This window comes from Pleurodeles waltl, chromosome 3_1, assembly GCF_031143425.1.
Source record: "Pleurodeles waltl isolate 20211129_DDA chromosome 3_1, aPleWal1.hap1.20221129, whole genome shotgun sequence".
NCBI classification, from domain to species: Eukaryota; Metazoa; Chordata; class Amphibia; order Caudata; family Salamandridae; genus Pleurodeles; species Pleurodeles waltl.
Genome location: NC_090440.1, coordinates 1,216,787,950 through 1,216,803,012, shown reverse-complemented (window position 1 = coordinate 1,216,803,012; position 15,063 = coordinate 1,216,787,950). Strand labels below are relative to the sequence as shown.

Genomic DNA, 15,063 nt, shown 5'->3' with positions numbered 1-15,063 from the left:
AGGCATCATCTGCGTATAGTGAGACCGTGTGATGTAGCCCGTTCCTGATTATTCCCCATTCATGTTCCATGAGACGTATTCTTGCCGCTAGCGGTTCCATTGCTATGGCAAACAATAGCAGGGATAGGGGGCAGCCCTGCTGTGTGCCCCGGGAGATCGAAAAGCTGTCGGAGATCACCCCTCCCGTCTTCACCCTCGCGCTTGGATTGGAATACAGTGTCCGGACCCAGCGGATATAATTGGGGCCTATTCCCATGCGAGCCATCGTGGCCAGTAGGAAATCCCACTCAAGCGTATCAAAGGCCTTTTCAATATCTAGTGAGAGCACCACTTCCTCTTGTGCGTCACAGGGAGTGTCCCCCATTATGCTCAGTAGTCTGCGAATATTTAGGAAGGTGTTGCGCCTTGGGATGAAGCCATTTTGGTCTGCATGCACCAATAAGTGCATGAGGGGAGCTAGTCTGTTAGCTAGTATTTTGCCTAATATTTTGCAGTCTGTGTTTAGAAGCGATAGTGGTCTATAGGATTTGACATCCGTGGGATCCCGGCCCTGTTTAGGGAGTACCGCTATCATAGCTTCCCTTTGGGATATGGGCAAGCTTTCTTTAGTCCACGCTTCTGTGAACACTCCTAGCAGGTGGGGTTTCAAGCAGGATAAGTAGGCTTTATAATATTCCGAAGGGAGGCCGTCTGCCCCATGCGCTTTATTCCTGGGCAGCTGTGCAAGGGCTAGTTCTATTTCATCTATTGTCATGGGGGTTTCAATTATATCTCTATCTGTTTGTGATAGTTGGGGCAGGAGGGAATCGGCGAGAAAAGCCTTGAGTTGTGTAGCAGTGCATGAGGTGCATTTAGTGTATAAGTTTGAGTAGTATTTCCTAAACGTCTCATTTATTTCTACTTGTGTGGTAGCCATATCCTGCGCGCCCACTCGGATGGCGCCTATCAGAGCTTGCTGTCTATCTTCACGGAGTAGCCATGCTAGCATTCTGCTTGATCTATCCCCTTCCGTTTGCAACCTGGTTAAGTAATAGTTGTAGTCATGGCAGCGGAGTCTGCTACCTGCGTCATTATATTTTGAGCGCTTTTCTTTTAGGACAGTATTGGGGATTTCCCCTAGTGCTACCGCTATTTCCGCTGCCCTGAGTTCCTTCTCTGGTTTGCCAATCTCTGCCTGTAAAGAGCATCTCACTCCCCACGTGGTGGATATACATACTCCGCGTGCTACTACTTTGTGGGCATCCCACTCTGTCGCCCGTGTTGTTGCGGACATAGCATTTATATCCCAATACTGGCTTATAGATTTTTCCAATGATACAGCAAATGCTTGGTCCTGTAATGCCTCCACCTGGAACCTCCAAGTGGGGACTGCCTGACGTGTCCTTCCCCAATTCAGTGTTACTCTCAATGGCGCATGATCCGACAGTGTCTTTGCTAAGTATTCCGATTCGGTAACCAATGCCCCTATTTCCCGAGTGCCCCATATTATGTCTATTCTAGTGTGGGTGTTGTGTGGTGCTGAGTAAAATGAATATTCTCTTTGTTCTGGGTGACCTAGTCGCCATATGTCGTGGAGTCTCATAACGCTTGCCCAATCTTGCAGGGGACCTGTGGGTTTCCTATTAGTTAGTGAGCTCGGATAGGCACTAGTTCTGTCCAATACTGCAGATGGGGTGCTATTGAAGTCACCACCCCAGAGGGCTAGGGCCATGGGGTGGGACAGTAATGTTGGAGTGAGGGTGGTGAGAAAACCTGTGATGCCACTCTTTGGGGCGTATATGCCGACCACTGCTATTTGTCTGCCATCTAGTCTTCCCTCCACCACCACATATCTCCCTCCTTGATCTATCTTGTGTGTCGACAAGAGAAATGGGACTCCTGCCGCTATCCAGATCAACACCCCCCTCGCGAAGGCCGAGTACGTTGTGCCTATCAGCAGGCCTCCCCATTTCGTGCGCAAGTCGCGTAAGTCCCCCTCTAGCATGTGTGTCTCTTGTAGAATGGCAATATACACTCCTAGTCGTTTGAGTCGGGCGTGCACTCTAGCCCGTTTACTCAGCGCCCCCAGGCCCCTAATATTCCATGTTACTATGATGTACTGTTTTTTGGCATTGTTGCTGGAAGGCATCATATGGGGCTTTGGGGGTTCGTTTCTGTGTTGAGGATCTGGGCTCTAGAGTTGGCCCACCTGGTCACTACCTTTCTGTAGCTGGTATTTAAATATAGCGGGTGCAGCTGTTCATTTTGTGCTTTGAGTAATTCCGGTACATGTGTTTCTATTAAACTATTAACCCCAACTCCCCTTATTGAATCCCCGTTACTACTTAAAACTATTGTGAAACTACTAAACTTAAAAACACATGTAATAACCCATATCCGGTTGGATTTGCATAGTGGGATTCTCATATCGTCCAGATGTGGCTCTTATAGGGGGCTCACATCTTTCCGCAGACTTAGGGGGTCATTCTGACCCTGGCGGTCTTGGACCGCCAGGGTCACGAATGACGGAAGCACCGCCAACAGGCTGGCGGTGCTTCAAATGGCATTCTGACCGCGGCGGTAAAGCCGCGGTCGGCCCGCCGGGGCCGGCGGTTTTCCGCCGTTTTTGCCCCGGCAGGGAGAATCCGCCAGGGCAGCGCTGCAAGCAGCGCTGCCCTGGGGATTCTGACCCCGTACCGCCAGCCTGTTTCTGGCGGTTTTCACCGCCAGGAAGAGGCTGGCGGTAAGGGGTGTCCTGGGGCCCCCCAACAGGGCCCCGGCCAGCTTTTCACTGTCTGCCTAGCAGACAGTGAAAAGCGCGACGGGTGCAACTGCACCCATCGCATGGCCGCAACACCGCCAGCTCCATTCGGAGCCGGCTCCTGTGTTGCGGCCCTCATTCCCGCCGGCCCAGCGGGAATGTCAGAATGGGGGCCGCAGAATTTTGCCCGCATGGCGGCCAAATGGCGGTTTCCGCCTGGCGGGCGGCGCAAGCCGCCTGCCAAGGTTGGAATGACCCCCTTAGTCTGCTAATACCATTGGGCGCCCCTCGAGACGTAAGATTATTCCCTCCAGCACCGCTCCGCCAACCGCGATCCGCCCTCAGGTGTCCCCAATAACTTAGCTTAGTATTTATATCAAAGATATACATTGTTGGAGGCACATTGTCCCCACGCCTCGCCGGCACCACAGAGTCTCTGGAAGTTTACAGGTTTCGAGCATCGTCGCTGGCGGTCCCTCAGGGTGGATGTGTGTAGCTTAAAGTTCGTCAGCGGATCTGGGGGTGACCTTTGGCCCACCTAGTTCTCCTGTTATTGTAGATGTGGAACTGGCCGTGTCTGAGTCCGATATTTTGTGGCAAAAGTTAACGCCATTTCAAAGCAGGCATTAAAAGGAGAAATGTTTTCATTTCTCTTTTCTTTTCCAACTTTGTATGTATGCTGCACTGTGCAGCACACATACAAAGTAGGAAAAGTTTTAAAGTGTATCTAAGCATAGTATTTTGTACTGGAATGGTACCCTTCAGTACAAAACCTATGCCAGACTCACGCGCACACCCCTGCACTATGGCGCAAAGGTGTTTTTGTGGCGTACAGCAGCTAAAATCAGCACCAGCGCTATGGAGAGTGGTAGAGTGTCATATCTTTGTAGATATGGTGCCCTCCTGCTCCCTCCCTGTCATGCAATACAGCACAGCATTTTTGTCTGCTGCGTTCCACGCCTTTTCTGTAAATCTGGGTCCATGAGTCTACTGTAAACATGAGAAAAAGGCTGGAGCACACATATGATTCGTTACAAATGTGATCATGAACTTTATGACAGATATATAGTTTGGTGCACCAATTTAAATTGATGTTTTCTTCATTACAGATAGTCACACTTATGAAGTCATCGTGGAAGAAAAGTTGACTACATAAGACGATCAAGGCAGCTCAAGCGCTTTTCGTCCTGTTGGACTTTATCAAAGCTGCGAAGAAACGGTAGTTGAAAGAAAAGGGTTATTTGTTCATATATACCCTGTTATAGCAGTTGTTTACACACTGTTGATTTATAACAGTACACAATTAAATATTTGATCTGCCAAGCAGAATGGTATGTTGGAGGTAATACAAGTTGAAACACATATGAGTGAAAACACTCCAGTTCAAAGGCCTGAGTTCAGTAAATAGTTTATGTTCAGTATAGTGCCAGGCCATGAAAAGCCAACTGAATATATAGTGACATGGTTCGGGAGTGCACCATCTTGAAACTGATGCACCAAACTACATGTCTATCATAGACTTTATGATTACTTTTGTAGCTGATTCAATGTGTTCTCCAGTTTGTCCTCACATGTCTCATATGTCCAGCAAGGGGGTATCCACAGTGCGCTTTCAGGATATCTCCACACTGCAGGTTCACATACAATTATTATAAATCCAACTCAATTAAAAGGCTTTAAAAATTGGCAAAGGCAACCCTTGTGTACCTATGTAGGACAATTGTGATTTAAGTTAATTTTTAATAAGTCAATACATTTAAAAGAGAAACAAAAAACGAATTGCTAATATGTGATCAGGAGAGGTTGTTTGCACATAACAATCAGGACATAAAATAATTGTTCACTACTGTGTAGCCAGCATGCACCATATGTGCTGACCTGTAACTTGCTTTCTGCCTTTGTCTGCAAACTACAGACAGCCTTGGAATTGACCCATGGACACTGTCCAAGCAAAAGGCTTGTCATCTGTATGCAATTAGCTTCTTACTCTACATGGACAGTGACAAATATTAAGACAGAATAACTATTTCTAAAGAAATCAATTAGGGAAATCATCATGGCCATTATCCACAGATGTTAAAAATGCAATAATTAAAAAGTGTCTTTCACTAAAAGTGAATAAGCAGGAAAACTCAAAAATGAGAATGCTAGAACTTTAAAAGATTTCACATTCTCTCACTATGACTTTCTAGAAATGTGCACAGTTAACTGGGAGAGAATTAACCAATGAATTAAGGGGCAGATGTAGGTAGGTATCAGATTGCGAGTTGCAATTTGCGAGTCATAGCGACTCGCAATTTGCAACTCGCAATCCGAGATACAGAAAGGTGTCTCAGACACCTTCTGCGACTCGCTATGGGGTCGCAAAGACCCACCTCATGAATATTAATGAGGTGGGTCGCAGTTTGCGACCCCATAGCGACTCTAGGCACTCACAGGGATGGTGGCCTGCTGGAGACAGCAGACCACCATGTCCGTGACTGCTTTTTATAATAAAGTAGTTTTTCTTTTCTTTTTGCAGCCCGTTTTCCTCAAAGGAAAATGAGCTGCAAAAAGAAAAAATTCCGAAACCATTTGGCTTCGGTTTTTTCAGAGTAGGCAGTGGTCCATAGGACCACTGCCTGCTCTGAAAAAATATTTTTGTGGGCATTCACAAAGGGGAAGGGGTCCCATGGGGACCCCTTCCCTTTTGCGAATGAGTTACCATCCACTTCAAGTGGATGGTAACTGCGAGTTGGTTTGACCGCTTTCGCGGTCACAAAGCAACTCAGCATCGCGATGCGCTCGCAAATAGGAAGGGATTACCCCTTCCTATTTGCGAGTCGGAATCACATTTTGCGAGTCGGTACCGACTCGCAAAGTGTGACTCTGCACCACGTAAAGCCTTTTGCGCCTCGCAAACTGCGTTTTTCGCCGTTTGCGAGGCGCAAAAGGCTTACTACATCTGGCCCTAAGTAACCCATCACTATTCATTGCTCATGGTTCTGTGGTCATCATTACACAAGTATTATTTTAGTAGACTAGGGTTTGGAAAATAATGAAATTGTGTGTTAAGATTTAGAGTAATTGGTAGACACGTATGTGCCATCTTGCAATTAATTTCCCTAAACTTTATACAGACTTTGTGGGAAAGCTTATGCTCAATACAATAGGACTGAGTTGGTTATGGTGCCAATTCAGTGATCAAAGCTGTATGCCTGATTAAAATTTATGACAAAGGGAATATGCCTGGTATATATTTCCTATGAACAGCATACGTTAAACCCAATAAGCTTTAAAGATTTTATTATTATTACATTGTGTTAAAGCCTGTATAGAGGTATGTTGTTACCAAACCCTATGGGTAGAACATTTAGGACCCGATTACGAGTCTGGGGGGCCGAACGCCGGCCCGCCAGACCCGTGGTGAGGAGACCACTGTGGAGCTGGCTGTCTCTCCATCAGCCCCATTACAAGTTTTCCACTGTGCTGACCATCGGAAACCGAGGTGGAGTCGAGGCCAAAATGCTGTCACACAAGGGGGGGCCTCCAGCACCCTTGGAATGTGCACTGTCTGTACAACAGAGAGTGTGCATTCTGATGGTGCTGGGTAGGGGTCCTCCAGCACTGGCTGACCGCCATCCTTTCCATGGCGGTGTGATCGCCATGGAAAGGATGGCAGTAAGTGGGGTTGTGATCTTCATGGCGGCGCTGAACTCAGCTGAGTACAACTCCAACTGTCGTTGGACTGTCAGGTCCCATGTTCCCAGTGAGGACAGCAGTCCCCTGGTACTCCAACCACCAGGGTAGTAATGTGGCGGTCGGACTGCCCAAGTTGCAGCAATCCGACCTCCACTGTGAGTCTGGTGGAAGAAAGACCACTAGACTCATAATGAGCCCCTTAGACTGTGATAATCCTTGCTAGCCCCTCATAAAAATGTTGGATTCTTTGCTGACTGCAATTTTTGGTGTATGTACATATATATATATATATATATATATATATATATATATATATATAGTCAAAAACAGGCACAGAGCATTCACGGGGTATCCATAAGATCTTTTTAATCTTGCCACGAAAAGTCTGGGGGAAAACAGCGCAGGGGGCCCCAGGGGCACCACTGCACTGCCCAATCACTTGGCATGGGCAGTGCAGGCCCCCCTGCCAGTACCATTGCAATGTTCACTGTCTGCTTTGCAGATAGTGAACATTGCAAGTGCGCTGGTGCACCCTGCGCTACAGCATTGCCGGCGGTTCGATTACGAGCCGGAGACAATGCAGTAGGCTGTTTCCCGCTCGGTCAGCGGGCAGAAACTCGGGGTTCCACCTGCTGACCTAGCAGGAAACTCCTAATGGGGCGAGCGGGAGGTAGCCTGTGGGGTGTAGCCTCCCGGTTGGAAGTTCCGTACTCATTATGAGCCCCTGTGTCGCTCCGATTTGCTCCTCTTCGTCACTCCCGCTAAACTGGGAATCTATCCAAAGAAGTCAGTCAACTGATTCAACGTCCTTGAATGTGATAATTCACCACCCTTTTGTCGACTGAGAATATCCAGTAGTGGAGGTTGTGGCAGTGTACAATACTTTCCACAAAACAATTATAAATATAATCTCGTATTAATGTTTAATGATAACCAAAGCCACAAACAACCATCACTGATGCATTTAACTTTTGGCTTACAAAGTCTTGACCACGGATAGTGAGTGCATCTTCTGTGTCCACTTATTATAGTATCCCAGCACAAGCTCTTATGTAGATTTATGATATATGTAGTTTGGAATTTTACAATAACAAAAAAAAGAAACAACATTACCCAAGTTTATGTACAACCAACACCCCATGAGCACAACCTTATTTAAAGACATCACATTTAATTTGCCTTTGGTTAAAGACTAGGCTGATGTAGGCAAAACAAATTGATCTCTCTCTGATATTTCGTATTTTGTGCCACTTATGGGTATGACTCAATAATTTCCTCGCAATTGTTTATTTATATTCACATGGATGGCATCTATTTACTATCCCAATATATTTGGGTTTCCTTCGTTATATGGTATCTACTTTATCCTTTGGGTCCCAACACTTTGTGTATGAGTCATTATGCCATTAGGCTCGGCGGGGGCTGCACAAATATAAATGACAGCTATTGTATCTAAACCATCTAGGAGCATGGCATCTTCTATCCACTTCAATCTGAGCCACGGAATGTATTGCCTTGTGGTCCCCTATGCCACCCTGACCATTATTGGCACAGTACGACTTTGAGGGGTCTAGTACCCACCCATCCATCACAGAGCTTCTGACAAACCGTGCTATTGAGAGGTTACTCGCATCCCAGTTATACCACTTATCTCTATTAGGAGGATATCCATCAGCTTACATTGCCCTACACTCTCCACCCACACAATCTCCATCCATATAATAACCATATCCTTCTTATTTACAAAAAAAGTAGTCATTTACATGCCATGTGCACATTGCTCTTGATAAGCCTAATTGCAGTCCTGTCCCACAGTTCTAAGAAGTATAAACATTATAATCCACACATTCCATGCCATGTGCACGAAAGTCTTGATGTTCCCAATCCAAACCTTACCCCCAGGCCTAAAATGTACATTGTTTACTGTCTACACATTTTGATTCCAATCAATATTCCTTGAACAGCCTTATTAGATACAACTAACCATGCCAATCTAAGTTCTTAAAGGTGGCAGTACATTTCTTTGACCTCATAGAGGCCATGCAGTACTTTTGTTTTAATTCTCATAATGAATCTCAACTCCAAACATTTCATTTTCAACAACCTGTCTCCCCCCTCTCTCATGTTTGCTTATAGAGGCTATCCCGTGATACCGCATGTGTAATCTGTCTTCCCTATTGTGGCTCTGCAGGTGTCTTGCCATCGCATGATTGAGATCTCCATTTTGGACTGCCCTTATGTGTTCAAGTATCAGTTTTTCTGAAGGGAAAATTGTGTCCCTCACATACCTCAATCCACAGAGACGTTCAATGATGTAAACCACAACAGATGTGTCACATGTTATCCTATCCTTGATGGGAATATTTCTTCCATTGTAGTCCACAAAATCCTTCTTTTTACTACTGATTCAGCTAGCCTTACACTTGCTACAGCACACAAAGCCTTTTTTCTGTTCTGCCAGCCAGTTAACCGTTTTCGTTAGCACAAAGTGGCTCCTTATCAAGTGAAGCTTCAATATATTGATGACTTCCTATAAGTTACATCTGGTCCCACTCCTAATAGTCAACCAATGTCAGGATATTTATTTATTATGCTCCAATGTCTGTTCAGGATACTGAGGCTCAGATGGTTCTCTTTACTGTATGTTAAGATTAATCTAATTGTTATTTGTTCCATCTTTTTGGTTTAACTCTGTTGGTTTTCAAGAGTCTGTGCATGTGGTAAAGATCTTGCCCTGTTCTCTACCTGTTTTATATCCCAATACTTCTTTTCATTCTGACGAATTACCCATATTGGATGCTTCTCTTCAGTGAATTTGGTTGAAAACTGTAGCCGTGCAACACAATTAGTTGCTGTTGCCTTGCGATGTAATGTTGTTTGTATTTTATTATCCTCTGTGTAGACAGCCACGTCTAAAAACTCAATTGGAGTCTTGCTCATTTTGTGTGTAAATTGTAGGTCTAAGTAATTGGTATTGCACATTACAAAAAACTCTTTAAATTAAAGCCCGTATTTATACTTTTTTAGCGCCGCATTTGCTCCGCTTTTTGACGCAAAAGCGGCGCAAACTTACAAAATACAATTGGATTTCGTAAGTTTGCGCCGCTTTTGCGTCAAAAAGCGGCGCAAATGCGGCGCTAAAAAAGTATAAATACAGGCCTAAATTTCTGTACCATTCCAAATCAAGAATAGGTTGTCTATGTAGCGAAGCCATATCACTGTCTTTTCCATGTATTCATCAGTCCCCTCTCTCCAAGCTACATGTTTCTCTGACCAACCCATCGTAAGATTAGCCTATATATATATATATATATATATATATATATATATATATATATATATATATATATATATATATATTACTTAGTGGCGGTCGCTGCTAGGTAGTTATAGTTAAAACGTAGTTTCCTTAGAAAAATAATTTGTTGTTTTGCTAGTAACTTTGGCAGCGATTGATGAATCTTCACGAAGTTTTCCCCAAAAAAACGCTGGCCACTTCAGCTGCTGTCTGGAAACTTTTGGGGTGATCCATCAAGCGAGAGCTAAGAGAAAAGGGGGTCCCAAACCACTTTTACCCCATTCATTTTTCCATTGGGATTTTGAACAGTGATAGTGCCCGAACCACTGGTCAGAATTACACCAAACTGGATGCTTCTTTTCAGTGAATTTGGTTGAAAACTGTAGCCGTGAAACACAATTTGGTGCTGTTGCCTTGCGATGTAATGTTGTTTGTATTTTATTATCCTCTGTGTAGACTGTCACGTCTGGAAACTCAATTGGAGTCTTGCTCATTTTGTGTGTAAATTGTAGGTCTAAGTCATTGGTATTGCACATTACAAAAAACTCTTTAAATTAAATCTCTGTACCATCGCAAATCAAGAATAGGTTGTCTATGTAGCAAAGCCATATCACTGTCTTTTCCATGTATTCATCAGTCCCCTCTCTCCAAGCTACATGTTTCTCTGACCAACCCATCGTAAGATTAGCCTGTATATATATATATATATATATATATATATATATATATATATATATATATATATATATATATTACTTAGTGGCGGTCGCTGCTAGGTAGGTATAGTTAGATCTTAGTTTCCATAGAAAAATAATTTGTTGTTTTGCTAGTAACTTTGGCAGCGATTGATGAATCTTCACGAAGTTTTCCCCCAAAAAACGCTGGCCACTTCAGCTGCTGTCTGGAAACTTTTGGGGTGATCCATCAAGCGAGGGCTAAGAGAAAAGGGGGTCCCAAAACACTTTTTCCCCATTCATTTTTCCATTGGGATTTTGAACAGTGATAGTGCCCAAACCACTGAACAGACTTACACCAAACTTGGCAGAACTGTAGCTCTTGGTCCAGAAAGAGGCCTTTTTGTTATCTTGTATAAATCCATTCAATAGTTTTAGAGAAATTAAAGAAAATCCAAATTTGTGTATATATAGGAACGCAAAGGCTCAGCGAACCCTCCCAATCTTGTGCTGATATCTGATTGGCTGTAAATACTTCAACAAGGAATAAGGAAGTGTTGGCAGCCAGGTTGAGTCCCAGAAAAAAAGTATTAAAAAAAACAAAAGAGGCCAGGGTAGGGACATCCTGATCCCTTAGCTGTGGTGCTGGGGTCCCAAAGGGACCCCACAGAGCTATAAAAACATTTTTCTTTTAATTTTTGCCATGATTCGTACTTATTTAAATGTAGTCCCCGGGTGGGTTAAGTCCCAGGGGCATTCATATTTTAATATAAGGGGGTTGCTTGGCCTCCCCACAGCCTGAGGGATCAAACAGTTCTCCCTTGCAGAAAGCAAAGTTTTCATCTGTCTTCCCTGCATGCAAATATGCGTGCAGGGAAGATAGATGAAAACGTTGCTTTCACATGAATGGAGCTGCTACTTAAAGCTGCTCCCTGCTTGTGGGAGCAATGCGGCTCCCACAGGAAATGGGGAGCCAACTATGACCGTGGGGGCATTGAGGCTCCTCCCATGGTCCTGCCACTCTCTCTCTCTCTCTCTCTCCCTCTCTTCTAGAGAGAGGTAGTGATTGATATGGTCTTTTCATGCAATTACTACAGTAAGTAGTCACATGTGGCATAATGGTTAAGGTCACAGACCCTCACACTGAACGTTGAGGGTTCTATTACAGGTGTGTCTGTGGTTGTTTCCCTACTTTAATTTCTTTTACACTTTAAAAGTTATAGTTCATACTGAAAGGTGATCTCACCCTTTTTAATTGACAAATACATTTTTCTTTTCAATTTGTTCAGAAGTATCTCATTCTAAGTATATCTTCCATCAAAGCCTAAAAAACTCTCTTTCAATTTCTCTTTTTGAATATCTTTCACCCACTCACACACCCACTCAGACCCTTACGCATTCACTCACAGACCCACTCACACTCATGTACCCACTCACAGACCCATTCACACTCATGCACCCACTCACAGGCCCACTCAGACCCTTGTGCACCCACTCACAGCTCCACTTAGACCTCACGCACCCACTCACAGACCTACTCAGACACACACACACCCACCCACTTACAGATCCACTCAGACCCTTGTGCACCCACTCAGAGACCCACTGAAACCCTCATGCACCCACCCACAGACTGATGCACCCTCTAAGACACTGATGCACCCACTCTCACACCCAGACAGACATCCTCACACCCACTCTCACCCCTAGATACACCCTCTCACACCTATTCTCACACCCAGGGAGACAGGCTGCGGCCAACTCTTGCTGCACACAGCCTAAAGGCTGTGCACAGCACGGGGTTCGGTGGTTATAGAGGTTGGCTGAAGGGCCAGCTAGGCTCACATTTTAAACATACCAAACCATTGAAATTCACCTGTTATAGTTAAAGTTATCTAAAGTAATTGTAACTTGTGCCCTAAGGTAACTATAAGTCATGCCTTCGCCATGCACTGCTTATTGTGTATTGTGCCAACCATTTAAGTAGCCCTTTAAAACATGTCTCATGTCTACCATTACAGCCTGTGTGCAGTTTTAAACTGCCAATTTGACCTGCCAAAATAAAGCTTGACCTCCCTTTTTAATACATATAAGTCACCCCTATAAGACGCCCTAAACAGCCCACAGGTGAGCTTTACATGTCCTGGTAGTGAAAAACTCCTAAGTTTGCATTTTTTTATAACTGTGTAGTCTCTCCCCCAAAGGATAACATTGGGTTACCTTATTACACTTAATGAGTTCTAACATTTGATTGGGAGCAGGTAGAAATATCCAGTTTGGAATCAAATATATTGTAATTTAAAAATCCTCTTTAATGGTAAAGTTGGATTTTAGAATACAATTTGAAAATGCCACTTTTAGAAAGTTAGCATTTTCCTGCTCTAAACTGTCTGAGTCCTTCTAGGAGTTTCCAGCTGCTGGGGCATTTTATTTGCTTTTCCATCAGGAAAGCATATTAGTCCCAGACATGAACAATAGGGCCAGGATATAGCTGGAAGAGGGCAAGCCTGCCAAAGTGTGATGGGTGAAACCGTTCCTTGCCACGTTTCCATTTGAAAGGAGCTGCCACATCGCACTCATAGAAAAATTGACACAATGCTTTTTGTCACCTTAGACATCATGAGGCCTGGGCAGGGAGGAAGGAAATGCCAAAGCCATTGGTGTGGAAAAATACAGAGGTTCCTTCTCTTCAAAGCTGGAACCAAGTATAAATAGTCGACCCTCAGTCCAACCCTTGAATTTACTCCTGGGCCTGGGAAGGACCCCAGAAAGACTGCCATATACTTCAGAGGAAGGGCCTGCTGCTTGAGGCCTGTCTTGTTTCTCAGATGACTGCTCTACTGCTTGAGGCCTGCCTTGTTTCTCAGAGGACTGCCCTGCTGTTACTAGACGACTGTCCTGCTGCTTGAGGCTTGCCTTGTTTCTCAGAGAACTGCCCTGCTGCTTGAGGCCTTTCTTGTTTCTCAGAGAACTGCCCTGCTGATCAAGGCCTGCCTTGCTGCTTGAAAGAGGAAGGACCATCTCCTTGAACCCAGGAATACCAAAGTGACTTCTAGGGTCAATTGGCTGACCTCCTCTTAGAAGCTGTAGGAACACAAGTTCCAGACACCTCTCTGCAACTACCCATCTGGCCTGCAGCAACTGCCCCTGCCAGGACCTGCAACAGGACCTGCTTAGACCTGCAACTTGAGCTGCTTGTGCCCTGCTGGTCTCAGTTGGATTGGGTTCCTGTTCCCCCAAGAGGTGCCTCCCTAGGTCCTGGACAGTTGGCTGACATTATTTGATCTCCTGTGCAATTGTGAGGTTTTGACTTTCAGCAGCAGACACTGAGAAGGTAACTTTTTCAGCGGGACTAACCTGGTACCTGTATCTGGCCCACAATCCGTTGCACTTCGGCTAAACTTTTGACTTTGTCCCAGTGTAGTGTGAGCAGATACCTACAGTTAGCGCATTCTCATTCTTGGCACAATTTTGACTTAAACTTTTAAAACTGCATCTCACCAGTTCTGCTGAATGGATTTTTGTCAGTTTGGTCAAATTTTATTTATTGAATTTTACATTATTTTTTCAAATTGGTGTGGGAGTTTTCCTGTGTTAATACTGTTTATGTGCTACACATATGCTTAACACAGTGCCTCTAATTTAAACCTGACTGCTTTTATGCCAAGCTACCAGAGGGATAAACATATGTTTACTGAGTGATTTTTGTGATTCACACTGACAATGATTGTGGTTCTTGCCTGAGTTGGCTTTTCACCCTTTCAACCAATAACCCATTTTTACACAGTGACTAACAAGTGCTAAAGGCTAAAGGCCTGATGCGTTCACTGGGAAATGTTATTCCCAGTACCATAGATCTGCGTATTATGAAATGTAAGACAAAGACAGTAGCCTCATTTATTTATTGTGGCAAATCTGTGTTAACTCTAATAGACCTATGAGGGTGGATTGTTATTATACTGTTTTAAAACCTGACAGGAAAAGGCATCTGTTATACTGTTTTAAAGCCTAAGAGGATGTATTTTAGTTGAATCTCACAGAGACTGGCCAGGTGTGGGGCTAATTAGCCTAATCACCTGCTATATTAATATAGAGCTTGAACCTGCTATTCCCCATTCATGCATTATAGACTCCTAATGGAGTATACAGCTTTAGCATTGTGATGCCACTTTAGAGTAGCATTTTGTGCTCTCTTGTGCTTGTAATCCTTTCAGAATAAAACACGACCTTGTTATACTTTAAAAGATAAGAATTTAAAAGAATTGAATATTGCCTGGATAATGTAATTACTGGTGGGTTGATGGGTGCATTGTTAAGATCTATGGGCCTCATTATGTTTTGGGTGGGATGCCCCGCCGCCAACTGTGCTGGCAGTCAATGAAAGACCTCCAGTGTTGGCGGCCAGCATCCCGCCAAATAATGATGCATGGTGCCTCACCACCATTGATGGCGGTGAGGCCCGGAATGCACTATGCTGGCGGTCGGTGGCGGGGGTGGATGCTGCTCCACCCTCACCATCACGTCACTCCATACACCGCCATAATATATAATGAAGCAGTTATAGGCGTGGCGGTGTATGGAGAGGCGGTGATGGCAGCGGAGCAGCATCCGGGGAGCCCGTTCCCTCCCGGAGCAGCGCAACAGAAAAGGTAAGTGCTGTCTGTGAGGTA

The 15,063-nt window shown here is 44.5% G+C and overlaps 1 protein-coding gene across 15 annotated transcripts in view; it reads left to right on the top strand.

The window, feature by feature from the left end:
• PKNOX2 (PBX/knotted 1 homeobox 2) overlaps positions 1–15,063 on the top strand; it is a 3,670,033-nt gene that overhangs the window by 1,687,213 nt on the left and 1,967,757 nt on the right. For all 15 annotated transcript variants that reach the window (XM_069224545.1, XM_069224549.1, XM_069224540.1 and 12 more), the window contains one exon: positions 3,850–3,959. The gene's annotated coding sequence lies outside the window, so the exon portion shown is untranslated. The remainder of the gene's footprint in view (positions 1–3,849; positions 3,960–15,063) is intronic.